The 21,747-nt window shown below is 32.7% G+C and overlaps 1 protein-coding gene across 1 annotated transcript in view; it reads left to right on the forward strand.

Moving 5' to 3' along the window:
• Positions 1 to 21,747, forward strand: part of LOC118184976 (prolactin-releasing peptide receptor-like) — a 396,902-nt gene that overhangs the window by 261,358 nt on the left and 113,797 nt on the right. The window contains exon 3 of the mRNA XM_085817523.1: positions 20,084 to 20,121. The gene's annotated coding sequence lies outside the window, so the exon portion shown is untranslated. The remainder of the gene's footprint in view (positions 1 to 20,083; positions 20,122 to 21,747) is intronic.

Below are 21,747 nucleotides of genomic sequence, written 5' to 3' on the forward strand. Positions count from 1 at the left end.
CCTTCATATGTAGATAGTTTCAGAACGGAACGAGCAGGCATCGATAAACATTTGAAACCTTCAGAATTGTTTCCTACCGTCGCTATGCACTTCTTTAGGCTGTCAACTTCTTTGGCGACGGCAGCAGAAACCCTATCATCAATTTGTTGTTCGACGGCAGAAACTCTCTCTTCTATATGTTCTTTTACAGATGAAATTCTTTCTTCTACTTGTTCTTTTACCGAAGAAACTCTTTCTTCTATTTGTCCAACTTTAGTTTCAACCGCGTCTATTCTGCCTTCCATAGCCTCAAATTTATTTTCTATTACGCAGGTAATTTCTCTTTTCATTTCGTCCTGACCTGCTTTCATCTCATTTTTAAGAGATTTCATCTCTTCCTTAACGGATTCCTGGCCCAAATTCATTTGTTCCTGTGCCGTTTTCATTTCTTCCTTGAGGGATTCCTGGCCCAATTTCATTTCTTCTTTAACGGACCTTTGACCAGCATCCATTTTCTCTTTAATTTCTTCTTTAAAAGATGTTTGGCCAGCTTCCATCTTTTCTTGGAAAGCAGCAAAAGCAGTAAAGAGCTGTCTCAATTGTACTTCCATCCCTCTTGTTATTGGCATTCAAATCCCACTTCTGACACCAAAAATTGTTGCGTGCGTACGGGTTCGTTATGAAATGAATGCACAAGTCCGATGAAAAATGAACAAAAATTTATTATTATCACAACAGAAATGCTTAAATTTTCTCAAATTATCATGCAGTATCATAATATCTCACAGTAGTTATCTTTTAACTACTTAAATGTACAATAGAACGTAATTCAAAACAGCTAAAGAACGCTAATCCGCGAATTTGCTATAATCAACAACGGCAGTTTTCTAAACAACAACAAACTAAGCAACTACTACAAACTGAGATGTTTTCCTCCTTTTATAAGCTTTTAAAATCACGCGCTAGAATTTTCCAGTACTTTCTCGAAATCAAAAAGAGATATTTATTTATTTAACGCACGCGCTCTTGTATTTTTAATTTTTCCGGCTTAGCTTTCTTTTAATATTCTTCACGCGCTGCACTGCGCGAGAAATAAAACCATTTAGTTTATAATTGAACTAACATTAGCTTTTTAAATACCAAATTCGTAACAGTATGATCGCTATATAATGTTGAAAGCATAAGAACAGTTTTTCCTTTTTTAGGAACATCAGGAATTAATGTTTTATCTTTTTCGAAACCAAAACATTGTAGAAAATATTCTTAGTTTCATCTTCAGTTTCCGAAATGCAATCTTCATCCCTTTCAAATATTTCTAATAAATCTCACATGCGTTGCATCTCCAGTTCATAGGGACTCATTCTTTTTACCATAATGCAGTTAGAAATTTTTAAGAATTTAATGTCAAGTACTTTAAAATCACTTGCGAGTAGAAATATTTACTCTTACACTCTAGAAATAAATTTCTGATCTAAATATTCAGTCAGAAACACACTTACACGGACAGGCGCGTGGGGTGTGTCATACCCCAGTTCCAACAAAATACCGATAAATCTTTTTCTGAAACACACAGGCAAAGAAAAAGCGGTTCTGAAAGTCAACCACAACTAGAAACTCAGCTACTGAAAGCAGCACAGAATTTCAGTTTCACAAGTTAGGAATATTCCACTTTTATGTAGGGTTGGGGTATGATACACCCCACGCGTTTTCCCGCAGGTTAATGAGGATTTGAATCCAGTAAGATGGAACGTACTTATTGCAACTAGTGCAGAGTCTGTAGAAGAGAAGCAAATACGGCCCCACGATGTGAGGATCTGCAGATTGAGGATTTCTGCCGCTCGGCTATGCTTGTCTTGAGAGAAGCTGCGGATTAATCTTGATCTGAAAAGTTCAAAATAATCTCGATGGCTTGAAAAGCTAGACCAAGTTTCTGCATATTTGATTTAGCTGACTTAATTCTCTGAGCTATTGTGGTGATTGATTTCATGAGATAAAGGGTTTTCTGATCTTCGAAAATGTTAATGATTTCTCCTAAATTTTCCTGAGCGTTTTTCTGCTTAACTTTGTCACTGTAAAGGTTTTTAGTCTCTTCTTGATTAGTTTGGCCTGAAGCTTGAATGACTTCGGGGAAGTCATCTTTAGTGGGAATTTCTTGTGGTTTTTCTATCTTCTTTAAATGATTGAATCCTTTTCTGTATACCTTACAATCACGATAAGAAGAAACGTGATTTTTGTGAGAGTAAATGCAAGTTGGTTTTTGATCTGGTTTTAATTTACAGGTATTGGATCTGTGCTTTTGTCCGCACTTACAACACCTGACCTTTTTAAAGCAGTTATTTTGGGATTGGCCGAACTCCTGGCAAATAAAACATTGAATTGGGCGTTTCCTGGGCTGATATCTTTCTATTGTGATATTGAATCCGAACAAATTGTTTAAATGATGAATTTTCTCTTCTGTAGAATTTAGTTCAAGGAAAATATAGGTAAACGGATAATTTGGTTTTCTGCTTTCTTTGTGAATTGTTTTAAGTTAATTATAGGGAAGCTTCTGCGTTCTAAGTCTGTGTGAATTGCTTGCTTGGTGTAGGATCTTGAGATATTCTTAAGTATAACTTTAATTGAAGAGGCTGAGGAAATTTGGTACGTGTGAAAACTAATCTGTGATTTATGGAATTTATCAACTGTAGCTTTATAATCGGCTTCGGTGGTAGTGTAAAGGAAAATCTGTCTGGATTTAATTTTAACTTCAAATTCGTTTTTATATATTTCTCTGAGCATTTTGTCTATTTCAGGGCAATCAAAATCGTTTTCTGGAATAACTAATGGGGGAATTTTCGTTTTATTTTCTGCGTTATTATGTGTTGTAGTCGTCTGCGTTTTATCTGTAACTTCTATAGCTTCGTTATGTTCGTTAAGAGTTTCAAATCGTTTATTTTGCAGAATATCTGGTGGTGGGATAGACTCCGAATTTTTCGCTGTTTTCTTTGGAGTTTGCCAATCCTTCTGATTTATTGTTTTATCATCTGTTTTAGAATTTGCGAGCTTCGAGGTGTTCTGAATGCTTGCTAAAATGAACTGATTTTGTTGAATTTCTTCTTGTAACTTTGAACGCATTTCTATGGCTGGTGGGGAGATTAATGTCTTCATAGCCTCAATACAGTTTGATTTATCGGCAATTTCGTTTTCTAATTTGCGTGAGAGATCTTTTGGGTTAATCGGAAGTTGAGTATTAGGATATTCTTGAAAGATAGCTTCTGTTAAATTAGGAAAAACATTTCTGTGTTTGTTAACTACTGCTTCAAAATTTGAATACAATTTGAGTTGTTAACTACTCCTTCAATTATACCGGATCATCTGAAGCGCCTGGTCATCTAAAGCAATTACAGGCATCACTTTGGATGTAGTCGATTTTCTTGAACAATTCGAATAAGTAGAATCATTATAGCTATCATAATCGCTGAAAGTAGCATGCCAAGGAATTTTGCCCCTATCAGGTGGTTCGCTATTACTAGCCATATCGAGGAAAACAAGCAAAAGTGATATTTACCAAAAATCAAGAAGAGCAGTCGTCGTCGCAAGAAAGAAACTTACTTATTTTTTAACTCAGAATGCACCTCATCTCATTTTTTGACTCAGAAATCCTTCATGTCTTTAACATCAGTTCAAGAACAGCTTCTTATATACATCTGCTGGATGCGCAGTTCCGATGCGTTGGAGATCGCGCTTTTCATTCATTGACCACCAAATTTTAAGCTTTTGCATATTTGGTCAAAACATTTATGCTTACGAAATGTCAAAGCAATCGCATGATTCCTTCTTGGTGCGTTGATTTTTTTGTTATAGAGTTTAGTTGTATGGTATAAAACTACTAATTTGCCACTATTTACTTATGTCGAGGGGCTTTTAGAAAAGTGACGGTAATATTTTTTTCATGTTTTTGAAAAATGTGAACCACTTAAGGTAATATAAGAAAAGTTTGCGGTATTTACGTTACTTTTACTAATATTATATAATATATGTAAACATACATATGTTTCTATTTTTGATTTTAACTTTATGAGAAAGTACCTGAATAATGTAAATAACAGCAAATCTCATATTAATATATATGGAAAAGATGTGCTGTGTGAAATCCGCACCACAAGCGACTTATTATTTTATTAACAATATTGTTGTCATTAGTAAATATCAAAACAAAAGACATAGAGATTTAATATAATCATAAATTATGTATCTTAATAATATACATACTGGTCCACTTAAAAACAATGTATAGTTACAGTTAGAGTTGCACGATGTTGCAAAAGATTCATTAACTTATGATTCCTTTCCTCCCAAAATCTTCAATGATGGGGATTTTAAGTTACATATCGTATATAGAGAGACTTGATATAATCGTAAAAATAACGTCTGACATATTGCGTATCGGTATAAAATATTAAAAATGTCATACAGAGGTATATTTTTAAATTATGTGTTGCTAAATTTATTAAAATTTAATATCGTTGCCAACGATTTAAATACAGGTTTGATTATCTTATATTCACATTACATACACTTCAGATCATATTTTAGAAAGCTTGTAGACTTCACAAATACTTTTCAAAATTCTTTGAAACTTTTCGCATTCAGAGTAGAAAACTAGTATTTCAAAAGTGCACTCTTAAACTGTTCTGAATATTATAATCTGTCGTTTACACATTTTACATTGAAACAAGTATTTTAATTTACTTACTCTTCCTTATACGACCATATGTACTTTTTCTACAAATATATGTATTAATTATATTAGTACTCTAGTGTTTTAATATTAAAATACTGTTATTGAATAATGAAGTGGAATCAATCAGGAATCAAGAAGAATAATCCCTATGAAACGTAATAATGGTTAAGTGAAATGTTCTTTGCATATATTGTACAAGTATTTTTATATATTTTTGTTTCATTTCATAAGCATATGTAACTAATTTTCTACGAATTTATATTTCTCTCTAATTTTCTTCGAATATATGCATACATTCTATAAATTTGTTGTTTAAGCTACAAAAATGTGAAGGCTTCTTATTCGAAAGAAACAAATGTCTCGTTTAGTAAGATTCATAATGGTGGGTAGCTACAATTTTGAATCTTGTACTTTTCAAAAAAGTCAGAATAGGAAATCGTATTCACAAGATCTTATTCGTAGGAAAAATGTATTCTTCAAACGATTTGAATATTGAATTTTTCTTTATCTCAAGTTTAAAAAAATTTCGAAGTCTTCTTTAATGGAAATAAATCTAATTTAAATATCCGTATGCTGATTCAATATCTTCCATGCATAGGCGCATATATTTATCTAAAATACAGGTTATAAAAATATTTTTAAAAAGTATATTTACAAATGGTGGTAAAAGGAGTTTCTCTCTATTTCTTGCATAGGCTCTCTACCGCTGACTTATAGGAGGCATTGGCCGTTTGTAATATAATTAGGCTAATTCAGAGGAATTAAAACTAATTTTTGCTTCCGAATCATGTAATTTAAATGAACCATTTCTAGATTCTGGAAAAATCACTAGAACTTCTGTAAAATGCAATTTAAATGTAAACATAAATGCAATGTTCTGTAAAATATAATCATGCTTATGAACCAGTATCAGCATCGCTACGTCAAACTCTCGAACTTGCAATTTTGTTGCTTTTAATTATATGCATTTACAGGTTATTTTTACACATTTTATACTTCCTAAAGATAGATATTCTCTCAGAAAAACATATGAGATCATTTTGTAGAATTGTGACTCGGTTTGTGTTAAAATTGAGTATGTGAGAATATATTTTAAACACAGTTTTCTTGAGGTAGAATTTTTTTTTTTTCAGATTCGTGATTCTGGCGTGATTTTGATAGTAAACCAAAAGTATTACATTTTAATTCTTTGACAAATCACCATATTTCAAAGGTTTTCTAAAGGATTATAACACTGTGAAATACTGGATTAGATTAAGATTAGCGAGTTCCTTCAAGAGAAGAGCTAGTTTCAAGGAGAAAATGACTTAACTTTATCTAGTGATTTATAAAACTTTTCCCATCTCCAGTATCAGGACCTTAAACGTATTCGCAAGGGTGTTTTATTGATATAAAATATGACAGTCGAAGTTTTGGAGGCTAAAAATATTTAATATAAGTATTGCTAAATAATCTCGTTTAGTAATAAAGAAAAATTTTTAGGAACCCCATTTGAATAGTCTAATAGTTTTTTTTAACTACCGCCAGAGCACTAGAATGGCGCTGGTAACTAAGTGGATTGATATCTTCGTTGGAAGCAACGGAAAACTAGAGAATCGTAAAATAATTATGCTTCTTTTTAATGGCTTAGCGATTCTTCCCATTAGGGGGGGGGAGAATCAATTCAGTGGTGGAAGGTATGGTGTCGTTCTGAAGGTCAACTCCTCCCCACCGTAGTCAAAGAACCTCTAGTCATAGGCTTAATTTGTATTACCTAGTTTTCGACTGTTGCTATGATACCACTGAAGTAAAAAAGAACGTAACTTTTATAACTAATTTCGCATTAGATATCGACTTTGCTTCTTAACTTGACACTGACATTTAAAAGGAAATTACTAAAAATGTAAAAATTACCCTAAGCGTTCACGTAGGGAAGAAGAAGAAATGATCTCACTGGAATCCAGTGAGAACAGCAATTTTGAATTTATTTATCCCTACAAAATATATTTATAATAGATGTGTTTTTGAAATGAGGAATGACTTTATTCTACTCTGTAACTTTATTCTGTTACCGTTCCCCAAACAAAATAAATAAATGAATATATTCATTTAATCAATGCCATCTCCTTTGAAATATTTCTACATATGTCTGTGTTCGAGATATTAATTAATTGCTTTTTTGAGTTTGAAGTCATTCCTAAAACATTATAGACCTACAATTATGTCTCCTCAAGATGTTTACGTCACCTGCTACTTTTGAAAAAAAGTGTTTTTCAAATTTAAGATTAATGAAAAAAAAAAAAAAAACTTAAAGGTTTCAGATTTTAAATTACGTTTAAAGGGGCGTTTTTTTAACGTTTTCTGTGTTTCCTTTATTTATGAAATATCATGCTCTACCTACTCAAACTATAAAATTCAGTTCAACAGCAATATCGAAAATTAATTTTAAAATGAGCATATCTTTAGATTTTCCGATACAGAGTCTCGCGCGCTGGAGATGATTTTTTTTTTCGTACAGTAATGCCATTGCTCGCTTTGAAATCGTTTAGTTTTTTAATCAAAAATTCGAAGTGTTACAAAACCTGAAATCGATAATAAAACAAATTTCAAATTCATATCAGGGTTTCCATATGCCCATATTCTATGGAAGATTAAGTTATTCAAATTTGATAGCTCTAAGTACCGTTGTTTTATCACAACGTGAGAAACATACATACAATTATGCAGATTCTTCATTATTTAGTTTCGTTAAATATAAGACAGGGCAATAATATATGGTGGCCACGATTTGAAACGTGATACAGCCTTTTAAAGTTTTCGACGTAAAATGCCAAAACGAATTTAATAGCCCTTCAGGACAAATGTTCCCTTTGGACTAATAATATATAAGCAATTATATCAGAATGATATCTTACTGATCTATCAATAATGTGAATAAAAATAACGTCACGGATTATTATTATTTTTTGTATATAATTTAATCTAAAATTTTGTGTTTGTTTTTACAAGAAAAAAATACACTAGTAAGATCTAAAGCGAGTAATGTCATAAAAATAGAAAAATGAATGTATCATTTCGTTGTGACTATTTTTCACAACTGCATTATTATTTTGACGTAGTATGTTTTATATATGGATCGAACATCTCAGAATTTATCTGAAATGAATAAATTTCCCTTTGATCTTTAAGTTTTGTTCATAGGGAGGGTAGAAATATAAGTTTCTACTAAAGCGCTTCCACCCACTGAGTGCCATTGCAAACAAATCTGATTATATTCAGCGATGCAAATCTGTTTCGGAGATTTTATGGAATTTTAAAATGTGTTACAAAGTTCGCTATTGGTTATCATATTCATAAAAAAGTTCTACATTAATGAGCAAAAACTCCATATTTAAACTAAGGGGGTGTCTATGAACCGTGAGGAAGTGTTTAATACCGGTTCTTGTTTTCCTTATTATGTATTTCTAGATGAGTAGATTCCTATATATTTTTTCTAAGAAGAAAATCGAGTCTATATTCGGAAGTCTTTCCCTGTAAGTAGGCCCACCATCGGCCGTACGGTAAAGTCGCTGAATACTGGTAGTTCTGACCTGTGATCGATTCCAGGCGAACGGCCGGCTGCATAAGGTTTTTCGTGGTTTTTCTCATGTATATCGTATATGCGAAACGGTTTCCCATAGAAAGTTCTCCACGAAGGCATCCCTACCTTAGGCAGATAACCCTAGCGTGCTTTGCCGTAACAACTAAAGCAAACTATCCTTGTTAATCTTCTTTAGTAAACTGAACTTCAAATGGGACACAGCCTTCATCTGAAATTACTTTTTGGCTTATAAAACAACTGTCATGATCCTTTTGTGTAAATATTTTTTAATATAAATTGTTAAGATGAATCCCCAGACCCGTTTTCCTTGCTGTAAGAGTTTAATACTTCTGCATTTTGTTTCTAAAGAAATGCTGTTATTATTGCACAAATGTTACTTTGGTTTTCAAATTTATATTGATACCTGAAAATGTCTTTCATAAACTGTTTAGAGAATTGTATCTGTCAAATCGAATTACATATATTTTAAATGAGTGTCTTTCATTTCTTGAAGAGGAAATAATAATTGCATCAGTATTTTTTCTCGGATAAAAATGAAGGATAATTACCTTCTGTAAATAAAGAGCGTTTGACTAGGAATTTCATACAGAATATAATATACAACAGCTAATGGCATAATACACTGTTGAAATAAATTGAGAGAATTTGCATATTTTAATGAATTGCATGAAAAGAACTGAACTGAAAGAAAAACCATTGCTTCTAGATAAAAATTCAACTTTTGTACGGCAATTACATAAGCGTACACGTGTGTGTAGGCACAGCTAGCAGAAAAACAGGCTTTATAAGCGCGTGGAGGGTAAGACGAATTGCGTTTGCTTGTACACCTTGGCGAGTTTCTTGGTGTTATCTTGCAGCAATCAGTTAAATTCACATCGGGACAGTAAAAATGAATAACCACCAACGTTTAGATGATGGAATAAGGAAGTGAATTGTGGCAAGGTTAGATGCAGGCCGTTCGAAAGTTCAGATATGCAGAGAGTTTAATTTAACGCCCAGCATCGTGTGTAACGTATGGAAACAGTTCCAGGATACAGGATCTATCAGGAGAAAGCCTGGGCAAGGTCGTCCAAGAGCCACGACGCCCAGAGAAGATCGCTATTTGTCCATTTTATCGAACGTAACAGAGGTGCTACAGCTTCTCATCTCTCTCTGGACCTGTATGCAGCCACAGGAACCCGTGTAACAAGGGTGACTGTTTCCAAAACACTAAAAGAGAGATTGTTGTTTGCCAGAAAACCGGCTGTTTGCGTCCCGCTCACGTCTACGGGCAGAAGAGTCCGATTAGCATGGTGCAAGCAGCATAGTGATTGGAGTACGGAGTACTGGACGACCGTTCTATTCACCGACGAGTCCCGTTTTAGCCTAAATACCTATTCTCCGTACTTTCATATGGAGAGAGCCATGGATCCGCTACTTACCCTCCTATGTCCGCAAAATCAACAATTATGACATGGTGGTGTAATGCTCTGGACAGGCATCTTGTTGGATAACCGCAAACCTCTCCACGTCTTTGACAGAGGCTGTGTGACTACTGTGAGGTATATGGATGAGGTCTTGGAGCCCTATGTTCGCCTTTTCCAGGGTGCAGTGGTACCCGAGTTCATCTTATGGGATGATAACACGAGGCCACATAGAGCTCTTCTGGTCGACGAATTTCTCGAGAATGAGGATATTCGCCGGATAAATTGGCCAGCCAGGTCTCCAGACCACAACCCTGTATAGCATATCTGGGACGCTCTGGGGAGAGCAATTGCAACTCGCAGCCCCCGTCCGAGAACCATTCAGGAACTGAAAACAGCGTTTTTGAATGAGTGGGGCCAATTGCCACAGACACTTATAAACTGCCTTAGTTCCCGTATGGCATCACGCTGTATGGCTATAAGAGGGGACCATATCCCCTATTCACACATTTATTTCGTGTCTTCTGCAACCGCTGTTTCAAGCCTTCAGACTCCCATGAGTGTTACACACGAACATGTGTGTCTATTATAACTGTTGAATGTTTATTTTGCTTGTATTACATCAACCTATGTTCACACCAAATTTTATTAAAATCTGTCCAGTAGTTCTGGGGATCGTAGAACAAATATAAAAATTCTCTTAATTTATTTCACCAGTATATAAAAGAAGAAAGTCTGTGAGTTTGGTTTGGCTCTAATAACCCAGTCACTACTAGAGTTATCGTCACCAAAACTTTCTACAATTATTTCGTGAGTCCTGGAAAAGATCGACGTCTACTTTTTCCAAAAAAAGTAGCTAAAATCAGAGATATTAATTAAAAACTTTGAAAAACGATCATTTTCGCCCTCATTTTTCCGAGTGGCAATATTCTCACGCAAGCTGTAGATGAAAATCTGCTCTATTTGGAAAGTTACTGCCACTGCTCTCTTTCAAATTTTAAAGTTTGTTAATAATTTTTTAAGCTTTACGATGAAATAAAAATAGCATTATCAAACAATAAATACAATATTTCACATTCCAAAAATTTCTGGGGAGATATTTCAGCTATTTCCATCTTCGTATTCAGCTGAAATATTAATTAAAAACTCTGAAAGCTCTAAATTTCGCACTCATTTTTCCGAGTGGCAATAGTCTCGCGCGTTGGTAGTAAAAATGCTTTAATTCGAAAAGTGTTGCTACTGCTCGCTTTCAAATAGTAAATTTTGTTAATAAAAACTTTGTAAATTTAAATTTGTAACTTTGTTAATAAAACTATGCATATAAAGAAGAATACCTGTTTGTGTGTTTGTTCGCGTTATTGATTTCTGATCAATTATGATCAATTTTTGCCACATTTAATTGACTAAAATTGAATTTAGGTGAAATATTGGCTGAAGCTTGAGCTTTTACGAGCTTTTGCTTAGAAAGACGAAAATCATTAAAAACCGTGTGCCATTGTTGTTGATATAATGAGAGAGAATTATCTTATTTTTCTATCGAATTTTTTTACGTGGGTTCCATATCACATCATCCTTATTAGAGAAGGATAACAGCGGTATTGTTGTCTCTTTTGTTAGATACATTACTCTCAGTCTAACTTAAATTAGGAAAATTAACTGGCATCGAGTACTTCCTCTAGTAGTACATAGAGTAGCCCACAGATATAAAATACAAAGTAAGCAATACAGAATACAGACATAATGAGGCAGAAAAACGTAACTAATAATGTAGTTTGACCACGATACGGCCGACCGTGAGCAAACGTACGCGTGCATCATTCGGGTTAGTTAATTTATGAAATAGCGCAGATGGATGTGAATCAGGTAATATGCTCATTTTTTAACGTTTTCCCTGTTCATTTCGAACAGTGTTCAAAGAACGCAGAACTAAGGAGACGGATATTTACATTTTAATAATTTAAACTGATGAGCTTATTGTGGCGATCATCATTTGTAATTAACTGAGAAATTATATATCTGCCAGACATACAGTTTATTCATATTTACAGTTTATACCAGACATCGGCAACTTATAGCATGTGGTACAGTTTTCAGTGGCACTTTACACCACTCTACAAAATTATCAGATAAAGATATAGTCTGTCTTTCCTCTCTCCACTGATCCACATCACGCCTCACTCATTTTCTCTCCTTTCGTTTGGTTCGTCGACCCGATACACAAGTATCGAGTATGATTTTACTCGAAAGTAGAATTTTTTAGTTTGATGCACATCATGCGCTATAAGTTACTTTTAACTTCCCAACACGTTCTTAGTTTTATTGTGAAAACTTGTATTTTGTTTGGTTAATTATTGTGAGAATTCATGCCTACATATTTAATTAAATAGCTACTAAAAAGAAATCTTAATGTTCGCGGATTTCAAGACTCTTAGACGAATGAATATGGATTCGTACAAAAAAAAAGAATCTTGCTGTTTGTTATGTCGCAGAAGCGTCATATTTCACAAGTTTAGTATACAAAGATATTTTTAACTAAACATTAATCCACAATTTAGAATTCCGATGAGAAATTTAAAGTTATAAAAAGAGCCGTTTCTGGATATAAGAAACAAGTTACATTTTTCATAGAACAACTGGAACCAAATCTAAAGCGACAGAATGTGGTTTCGTAATTGCTCATTCTGTAGCTTCTAAAGACAAATGTTTCACAAAGGCGAGTATATTAAGAACAAATTTTTTAAAAAGTGTTCAAAAATTGTTCAGCCATTTACCAATATTACAGACAATATTATCCCGAATTCAAGAAATACGCGAACAATTGAAAGACGAATAACTCAAACGGCAGGAAATATAATAATACAACTTAATTCTGGATTACAAGAAAGAAAAGAGAAGAAAACAAGAAACTGTTGTATTTAGCGTTGCTCCTGATGAAAGTGTCGAAGTGAATGATGTTACACCTCTTGTTAATGTTATTAAGTTGTTATTTTATGCTGTTTATATTTTATTTTATTAAATATGTTTAAAAGATACATAATACATAGTAATTTATTTATAATTTAGTCTTTTTTTTTACACCTGTAAGGTTTATCCTAAGTTTTTAATAGCTATCTTCAGTTAAAGCTACTTTCCTATCCCTAATAATTCCAGCTAACAATTTCCTACTATAATGTGTTTTTGGAATCATGGTTAATGCAAATGAGTAAGAGTTGTATTTAAGTCGAAGTTCTTAGGACTTCGTTAGGACGCTATTCTGCAGTAACATAACCCACCATTTTTTCTAATCTTTTCTTATGTTTTGTCCTTTTTAAGACCAATATAAAGTGGTAAAGGCCCTCGGGTCGAACACAACTAAAAAGAGTGAAGATTAAAACCTAAGACTTAAAACTTAAAGAGCCAGAGATTCTGACTAGCGCGCTTTTGCCTTGTAGCTACACTCTGTCCAAGCTATTACTACTCTCGGCAGTATTTCAGGCCCTTGATAGCTTTGTCAGTCTAGTTGATAATCAGGGGCCAGCTACTTAGAATTTTGATAGCTTCGGCTATATCTTTTTAGCTAAGCATTAATTAAGTTTTTATTTCTTAGTACTTTAAGTTCAAGCCCAAGTGGAGTCTTTGCTATACGCTCTGAGAAAGGAGCCGACTAACCCCTTCTTGAGTTTTACGTATCCGTTTCTGAACTAAAGCGAATACTCGCTTATCTGTTCACGAGGTTCCTACACATTTAGCTGTTAGATAATAGGTTCGAACCCCACATGCCGATGCAATAGTTGTATTTTATGGTATTTATTTTTATGTTAATAATTATATTTAAATAATGTGTAATTAATATATAATAAAAGTCTAAATTTGTATTCTTGTCCTCTATTCCCTAATTCTGCATGCATTGCCAAGAAAATCGAATTGTTTAAAACATTTCCTACGGTGCGGCATCCTGGATCATGTTAGTAGGTTTATTTGGCACACCACAGCTACAAGCCTCCCGATCTCTGGTTTATATATACCATAAAAAATTAAAAATATATATATTTTCTCATGAAAAACGTTTGGATGTGAGGAAAAGCTGACAAACGTGGAGCGTTAGGTATGTTAAAAAAACATTTCTAAGTAACATTTCTAGAATGGTTCGCCATTCAAACAAACTGTAACCTGCCAATATCTGAACAAATGACAGGGAATTTGCCAAACTTTTACATAAATGAAATAGAGAAATATCTTATAAAATTCAGCTTCAAATTAATTACAAACTCGAGAGCAAAAAATGGCGGTAGAATACTCAAGATTTTCTCCTGTTGTTTGAGATTAATCAGCTACAACAAAATTAATAAATAAAAGAAATCTTCATTTCTTTTCTGAGTGATTTAATCTTTCCCATTCAATCAGTTTTGCGGGCTAGAGTAATGAGATAAATTTGTTTCTTGTTTGTTACCACGAAACTTAAATCTCTGAGACAAAGTAATTCTCTCCGTTCATCCATCATCTTTTAGCAACCGAATGAAACACAGAAACCCAAAACATATCAGAATCGGATGGAACAAAGCACTGAATAACAAATTTGTATAAAACATGCTCTGACAAGAAATAAGAATGACCGAAGTAACGTGTTATATTTCTCTTACACGCCCTCTTTGGAGCTTTTTAAAATTTACTTTGTTTCTTTTTTTTTTTTTTTTTTTTTTTTTTATCAAGGAGAGTTTTATTTAATGTCGTTTGGTTTACGTCCATAAAGACAAATAAAAATGGGGATCATTTGCAAGCTATAACAATAAAAACATTTCTTCAGCCCAAAACGCTATATCTAATAGTATGACGCTGCGAACAGCAATAAGATAACTTCAATTTGAAATTAAATCTAACTTTAAGGTGGATGTAACTTTTGAACAACTATATCTGGACATAACTTGACACATGTGTGTTTAAATACACAGTTTCTCTGCACTCCCAACTGAAACAATTGTAAAATATTATGTTCCTGTAACATAGTTCCTAATGTTTGTTAAGTTTTAAATTAAAATCATTTCAATTTTTTTGCAAAAGAACTGAAACGTTCTTTTCTGATTTTAAAATTTAGTGGATTGTGTTTAATTTTCAGTTGAAGAAATTTCTAAGTACTACAGTACGTAAAATCATCCCAAATTCGTTTCCCAGTGAGCAAATTTCCTGGCTTAATGAGATTCAGTGGATTTCTATATATTACATAAACATGACTAGTTTCATTTATAAAGTTGTAGTGTTTCAGTTATTTTTACTAATAGATATCTTAATCCACTAGACTTTCCTAGCTTCTTTTATTCCCCTTCTCTTTCCTGGCTAGTATGTAAGTTAGTAAAGTTGAACGACTGTACTTAAACTGATGTAGCGAAAAGTTCAACGAGAGCGTGGTTTCGCTACTTTGAGCGTACGTTGTTATTTCTACCAACTGTTCACCTTGAATATCGGCATCGTATTCTTGCCTTCGGCCTATAACCCTCCCGGTGTAGGTTCTGAGTCAACCTGTTAGATTAAACTAAATTGTGTAGTCTTGACTCCTCTTACCTTTAAATTTTATGTTACGTTGACTTTTGAGTTTCTCAGCGTAAATGGTCGGTAATTACAAGCACGTCAGTCCGTGCCATCTGTAAAATAGTGTATTCAATAAAAGGGTCTTTTACATACTTCCCTTGGTTGTGTTCATCATCAGATATTTGCGAGAAGTCACAAAGATTAACACTTAGATAGATCTAGTTACATTGCGTGAGAGCTATGAGAACTAGATACCACAAAATCTTAATCAAAATGATCTCGTACAAGGCAGCTTTTATTACGGCAATACCCCATAAAGCCATACACAGTTCTTCCAGTTTAAAATTAAGAAAATTCAGTTACGTATGATTTGATATTTCCTTCGTAACTTAAAAGCAGTTTAAGAAAGGTATCATAGCATACTAATTCTGCTTGTTATAAAACTTTTACCAAAGGTTTCGCGTGATTAAAACTTATAATCAGTACACTTAAAATTATCGGTTAATTAAAAGCGTAAAAGGAAATCTTCCCCCTCTTTTCTTATTAATCCAAAAGGGCAATTTGCCCTTGAAGGACTATTACTTTCGTTTTGGCATTTTGTGTCGAAAGCATTTAAAGGCTGTATCACTTTTCAAATCGTTGCCATCATATATTATTGCCCTGTCTTATATTTAAAGAAAGTAAATAATGAAGAATCTGCATAAATGTATGTATGTTTCTCGCATTGTGATAAAACAACGGTACCTAGAGCCATCAAAATTTGAATAACGTAACCTTCCATAGAATATGGTCATGTGGAAGCCCTAATTGGAATTTGAGATTTGTTTAGTATCGATTTCATATTTTGTAACACTTCGAATTTTTGATTAAAAAAACTCAACGATTTCAAAGCGAGCAATGGCAACACTGTCCGAAAAAAAAATTATCTCCAGTGCGTGAGACTCTGTATTGGAAATTCTAAAGATATGCTCATTTTGAAATTAATTTGCGATACTGCTGTTAAACTGAATTTTATAGATTGAGTACGTAGAACATGATATTTAATAAATAAAGTAACACACAAAAAGTTTAAAAATCGCCCCTTTGAACGTCATTTAAAATCTGGAACCTTTCACATTTATTATTATTATTATTATTACTATTATTTTATATGTAACTTTTACTTCCTTTTCAATTCTAATAAGGAAACTGTTTAACCTGACTAAACGCTTGTATATTCTTGCTCGAAGTGATATATGAAAAATCATCCTGGACCATTGTTCTTCTAAATAATATCTTTTCCCATTAGATTATGATGATAGTGGAGGTTGACAGCAGATATCGGCAAAAGTGATTGATCTGCAATTTATTGATCTGACGTGAATTTTATTCGAAGAAGAATTTTTCCTTTTTTCTGCCCCCCTCTCCCGATTTCCCGTCCCTGGCTTCTAGTAATAAAAGAGAACTCAGACTATAAAGGAAATATTTATTTCACTGTGGGGATTAGCCTTTCCTTTCATACAAAATTGCTTCTCAGCTTTCCATCCGTTGTGGATGAATACCCAGAACTCATCAAAAGTTTAAATTGCTACTGCCAAAATATCGAAGTATGAAACTAAACAGAATATTCTATCAGTCAACTGATATTTGAGAAATATCTAACAGAGTTTAATGTTTGTGCTTAATGTCCTTAAAATAATTTACAGCAGATAGAGCTGTAAAATAAATCATGAAGAGATATGACTAGAAGAATAGAAGAATTTAATTCTTTAAATAAGAATAAAAAAAACAATAATATTTTCAAAGTCGAATTTCGTTGGCCTTCACATGAAAATTCATATAACGATTGATCTGATTGACGACTGCAGGTCAAATACAATACATGCAGTAACATTTCATTTAATTGTTTTGACGATAAAGCAGATTTGGATCAGGTGATTGGAATTTTTCTTTGATCTTCCTACATACTACTTTTAATATTTGTATACAAGTAAATTCTTGAAATTTGTAAAGCATAAGGAGAACATTCATCTTTTGTATTTTTTTGGTGCAATTAAAGGTTAACTCAATGTACACAGCGAAAAAAAAATGGAACAGTTCCCATATCTGCTGTTCTACTGTGCCGTTTAACGAATTTCAACTTGCGTTTTTCATGTCTGGAAAGCGAAACTTAGGGTATGTATTAGATTTATATATAGCATCGTTCTAATTAAGTATTTTGACACAAACTTGGGCTTTTTCGAAATGACATGCGAGAGGTTTTTTCCATATTTAGATTCTACCACTCGAACTATGACAAACTGCCAAGTTTTGTAAAAATTCGCACGAGTAGTGTTTTAAAAATTAGCTCTCAAAATTTTAGTTCCTCAATGTTAATTCAATCTGATATATATTTATTAAAATCTTGTTTTATATAGAACTTATTTGATTTTTTCTTTCCCATTTCGAAATTTAGGTTCATTCCAAATAAAATTCGCTCATTTTTTTATAATTTATTTTAAAAATTTGTATTTTTAAATAATTCAAAAACATTTTTAATTACAATCTATAAAAGTTTTACCACCATCTTAAAGTAGTTGTATTTCTAAGCCTGTCTGCAAAAATTAGAGCTTTTATTCAAAGTTTCCGAAGATATACGTGAATTTGTATAAAAAACACGTTAAGATAAATTTTTGAATTCCTCCGTAAATTTCTCTCCAAATTTTACAAAATTTAACATTTAGTCATAATTTGAGCCGTAGAATCGAAATGTGGAAAAATATTTGCATGTCATTTTAGAAAAAGTCCCGATTTTTGGCCAATATACCTATATTAGAACAATGATATATATATCTAATAAATATCCTAAATCGCGCTTTCGGCTCAGTAGAACGAAGGATATAAAACTTTCCCTTTTTTCCCCGCAGTATACTATTTATTGCACTCTTGAGGTGAAATGAATAGCTTATTTCATTGATAGACCAAAATTCCGAATTTTGGACTACTGCAAGTATATCTTTTTTCGATTATAATTCATCAATAAAATTTTTACACTAGCACCTGAACAAAATATAGCGAGTTACAGCTTTCCACTGAACTTAAAGCTGGTAGATAGCCTTGCGTCTATTTTCAGAAATCCTTCTTATATCAGGAAGAATTTAGATAAAATAATAAGGCAATTCTCTGGCTTACGATTGTAGAATTATTTTGAAACAGCAGACGGGAACAAATGTGCAATGCCGTCGCCGGGACTCAAACTTGGACCTCTCAAATACCCGCCGAGTGTGCTAACGTTACACCACGGAGGCATGGTGGAAGGAAGGAGAAAAATACGCTGCTGGGTGATGAATTGAGTACTTGAGAATTCGTTCTTCCCAATTAAGAGCCCGGGAAATGTATTTCCTAACGATAATTCTTCGAAGATAGTATATTTATAAGTTATAAAACGTATTTCTATCAGACTAGATTAGAATGTTTGACTTGTTCCATCATCTCGGCAGCATCAATATAAACTTAGGTGTCAAAGTAAATTTAGACATTAACATAAATTTAGACGCATTGCTTTATAGTAATCAAATTAACAACAGGTAATGAATAATTTATCAATTATACAAAAATTTTATTTAGTTAAAATTAATATCATATAAATTGCTTTCAATTACAAATTTATGAATAAAACTGGCAAGTCTATGAATATGTCTTTATATTATCTTTTTTGGGGAGTGATATAAAACGTAAATGTTACAAAAAATGCACAGGCATTGCTGAAATCAAATATAATTCCATTGTATGAATTTTTTAAGGTCATGGAACCATGAACCATGAAATTCGACTGTTAAAATTTTAGCTTGTCTGAAGAAGATATTCTCATCTTATAAATAGGAAATTTCTGATGTACAAGAGTTATATGCAAGAAGATTTATCTTAACTTCTGTAAATATTTGGGATTTCGTACAATACTAATTATATTGTCATGTGGTTTTTACCTTTTTAATGCTGCTCATAGTTCATAGTTCTAGGAATATTTTGCAAGAGAAATGCTTCATGAAGTTTAATAAAACACATAATTGTTTCTGTCACATTTTAATTAGAATAGTCAAACTTTATTAAAAAATTTATTATAATCAACTCTTTTTGTGAAACTGTTTCAGGCGAGTATACTGACTGACAGATAAGCAGAACTGTTTAAACTTGCTATGCTTTGTTATTTACCTAAAACATTGTAGAAGGGACATTCGCTATCTCGGACGCTATGATGAATGACTAAAAGTAATAAATTCTCACGTTACTAGATATGGGCTCCAGACCTGGATAGGATGTAAACGTCATTGCAGAATGAAGCATTTAAAATCTATCAAGCCTGACATTCTCTCGAATTAATGGGGTTAGGAAAGGGAGTCGATATTTCATACCCTGGAGACCCTTTGGCTAACATTGGGATCGAGTTTAAACAGTTGTGGTAGGCTTTACGAAATTAAACATTTCAACCAGTATCTTCAGTGTAATTATCTATTTCCATTCTAAATCGGATAAAATGCTGATTAAACTATATAGAAAATTTATTTAAGTAGTGTGGAGTAAAGAAATTGACAACTATTTCCATCACGCATCCAACATTTACAGTTTGAGTATTATGTTATTTGATTATATCTATATATGCTGTGAAATAAAAATAAATGCAGCCATGTGATTGAAACAGCTATTTTGCAAATAACGAGAAAAATTATATTTAAAACTATGGAAGTATTTTTACACGCAATATTGTAAGTGCTTTTTGAATTTTAGACTCAAAAAAGTTATAAACGAATTAGTTTTTGAAAATATATTCATTTTGAACTAAGCAGCCTAAAAGAGCAATTTAAAAGGATCTTTAATATTACGATTTATTGCAAATATATTTAGTCTATGAAGAAGCTTTAATGTATACATTTTTTGCAGGTTCTCCATACTGATTTAGAATGATATGCTGATGTTTGGTAAGCAAATATTTTATTTAATTTTCTAGCTTTCAACCCTCACCTGTATTAAAAGTTTGTACTATCAAAATTTTCTCCGATGAAATTTCTGTTTCTAAACGCACTATTTTAGATAGAAATTTTAATGTCTTTAATCCCTATTTACTTCGGTGTGAGTAGTATGAGATATATTTTATCAGTACTGTTCAGTGTCATTCTAAAATTATTTGTAATGTTTTCTATCAAATTGTAGTAAATTATGTTATTAAAACTAAACTGTGCTCTTAGATAAGGTTGAGAACTTCAAGTAAGCGAAAAGTTCTCGTTTCTGTCCGAAAATAGAGATTTCATGTGTGGAAGATATAATCGTAAACTAAATAACGCAAATAAAAATTAGCGATTGCTATTACTTTATACAAGATAAAGTTTTGAGTATTTTGATATGTAGAAAACGGCTGACTAAACTATTTTAAGTATTACAGAAACCTAAATCTTAACATTACCATGTAATATAAGCACAATTCATGGGATAAACATATAGGCTACTTAACCCTTAGAAAACCGAAATCATCGTTAACACTTATGCTTAAAATACAGAAACGCTCATCCGTTTCGTCCCCTCCCCGTCTATTAACGCACAAAAATGTATTAAGATTTCAAATGACATCCTTTCTACTGCCTAAAAAAGAAACATCCATTAGCCTTTTAGGACAAGTTATCCACAGCAAAGGATACAATGCATTTGGAGAACTCTGCTACTGCATACCTTAGGGCTTGGGAAGAAAACAAGTTCGCAATTTTCACCGTTTCGGGTGGTTGTGGTCGTTTGAATGAAAGGTAGCCTCGGGCGTTTTGCCATTCAAAGGGTTAAACTGAAATAATCTATGCCAGTGCCACTCAGCGAATGATCTATGCAAAAGCAATGTAATACATTGTAAATATACCCAACCGAATATTTTCTGTATTCAGTAAATCATCAAATGAGTTACGTCCTTTATGCTTACGTCATTCAAGCCAGTTGAGCATGAAGTTCCGATTTAAAACTATTAAATTTTAAGAGTTATTTATATACAAATAAAAAAGTGGATAAAAGAAGTAGAACTTCGCACAAAATTGAAAAAACTGTAGCTAATATCTCTGATTTTTCGTTTCAAGGATTTCCAAGAAATCGTCAAATCTTTCAGTTGAAGGCAGAGATAAAATTATTAATGTGGTAAAGGGTAGCCTGCTTGTAGGGAAGAATTTCAAACAGTGATCTTACTTAAAAGAGAAGAAAGTATTCTGAGGATTATAAAGTGTGGAGTTTCATCTACATGAGATGAGAACAGTCTCATTTATCTTTTTGTAGTAATGCGAGTCCTTTATCAAGTGTCAAATTAAAACTTTTTTTAGCATTGCTTCAATTCCTAGTTATAAATAAAACTTTTTCAGCTAATCTCTGAAAGCCTTACCGGTTAACACAGCTAAAAAATAAAAATTGTAGCATCCTGTAGAATAGGTTACACATTAGTTGGAAATTATTTTTTAATATGCTTCGAAAAGAACATAATCGAAAAGTTAATAAAATTCCTTTTTCATTTATTATATTTTCTCGGGCAATAAAGGATATGTCTGATGGCATTGAATATGAACTAATTGAAAGAATAA

Source organism: Stegodyphus dumicola, chromosome 5, assembly GCF_044657685.1.
Source record: "Stegodyphus dumicola isolate Sdum_Otavi_A_Nest chromosome 5, ASM4465768v1".
NCBI classification, from domain to species: Eukaryota; Metazoa; Arthropoda; class Arachnida; order Araneae; family Eresidae; genus Stegodyphus; species Stegodyphus dumicola.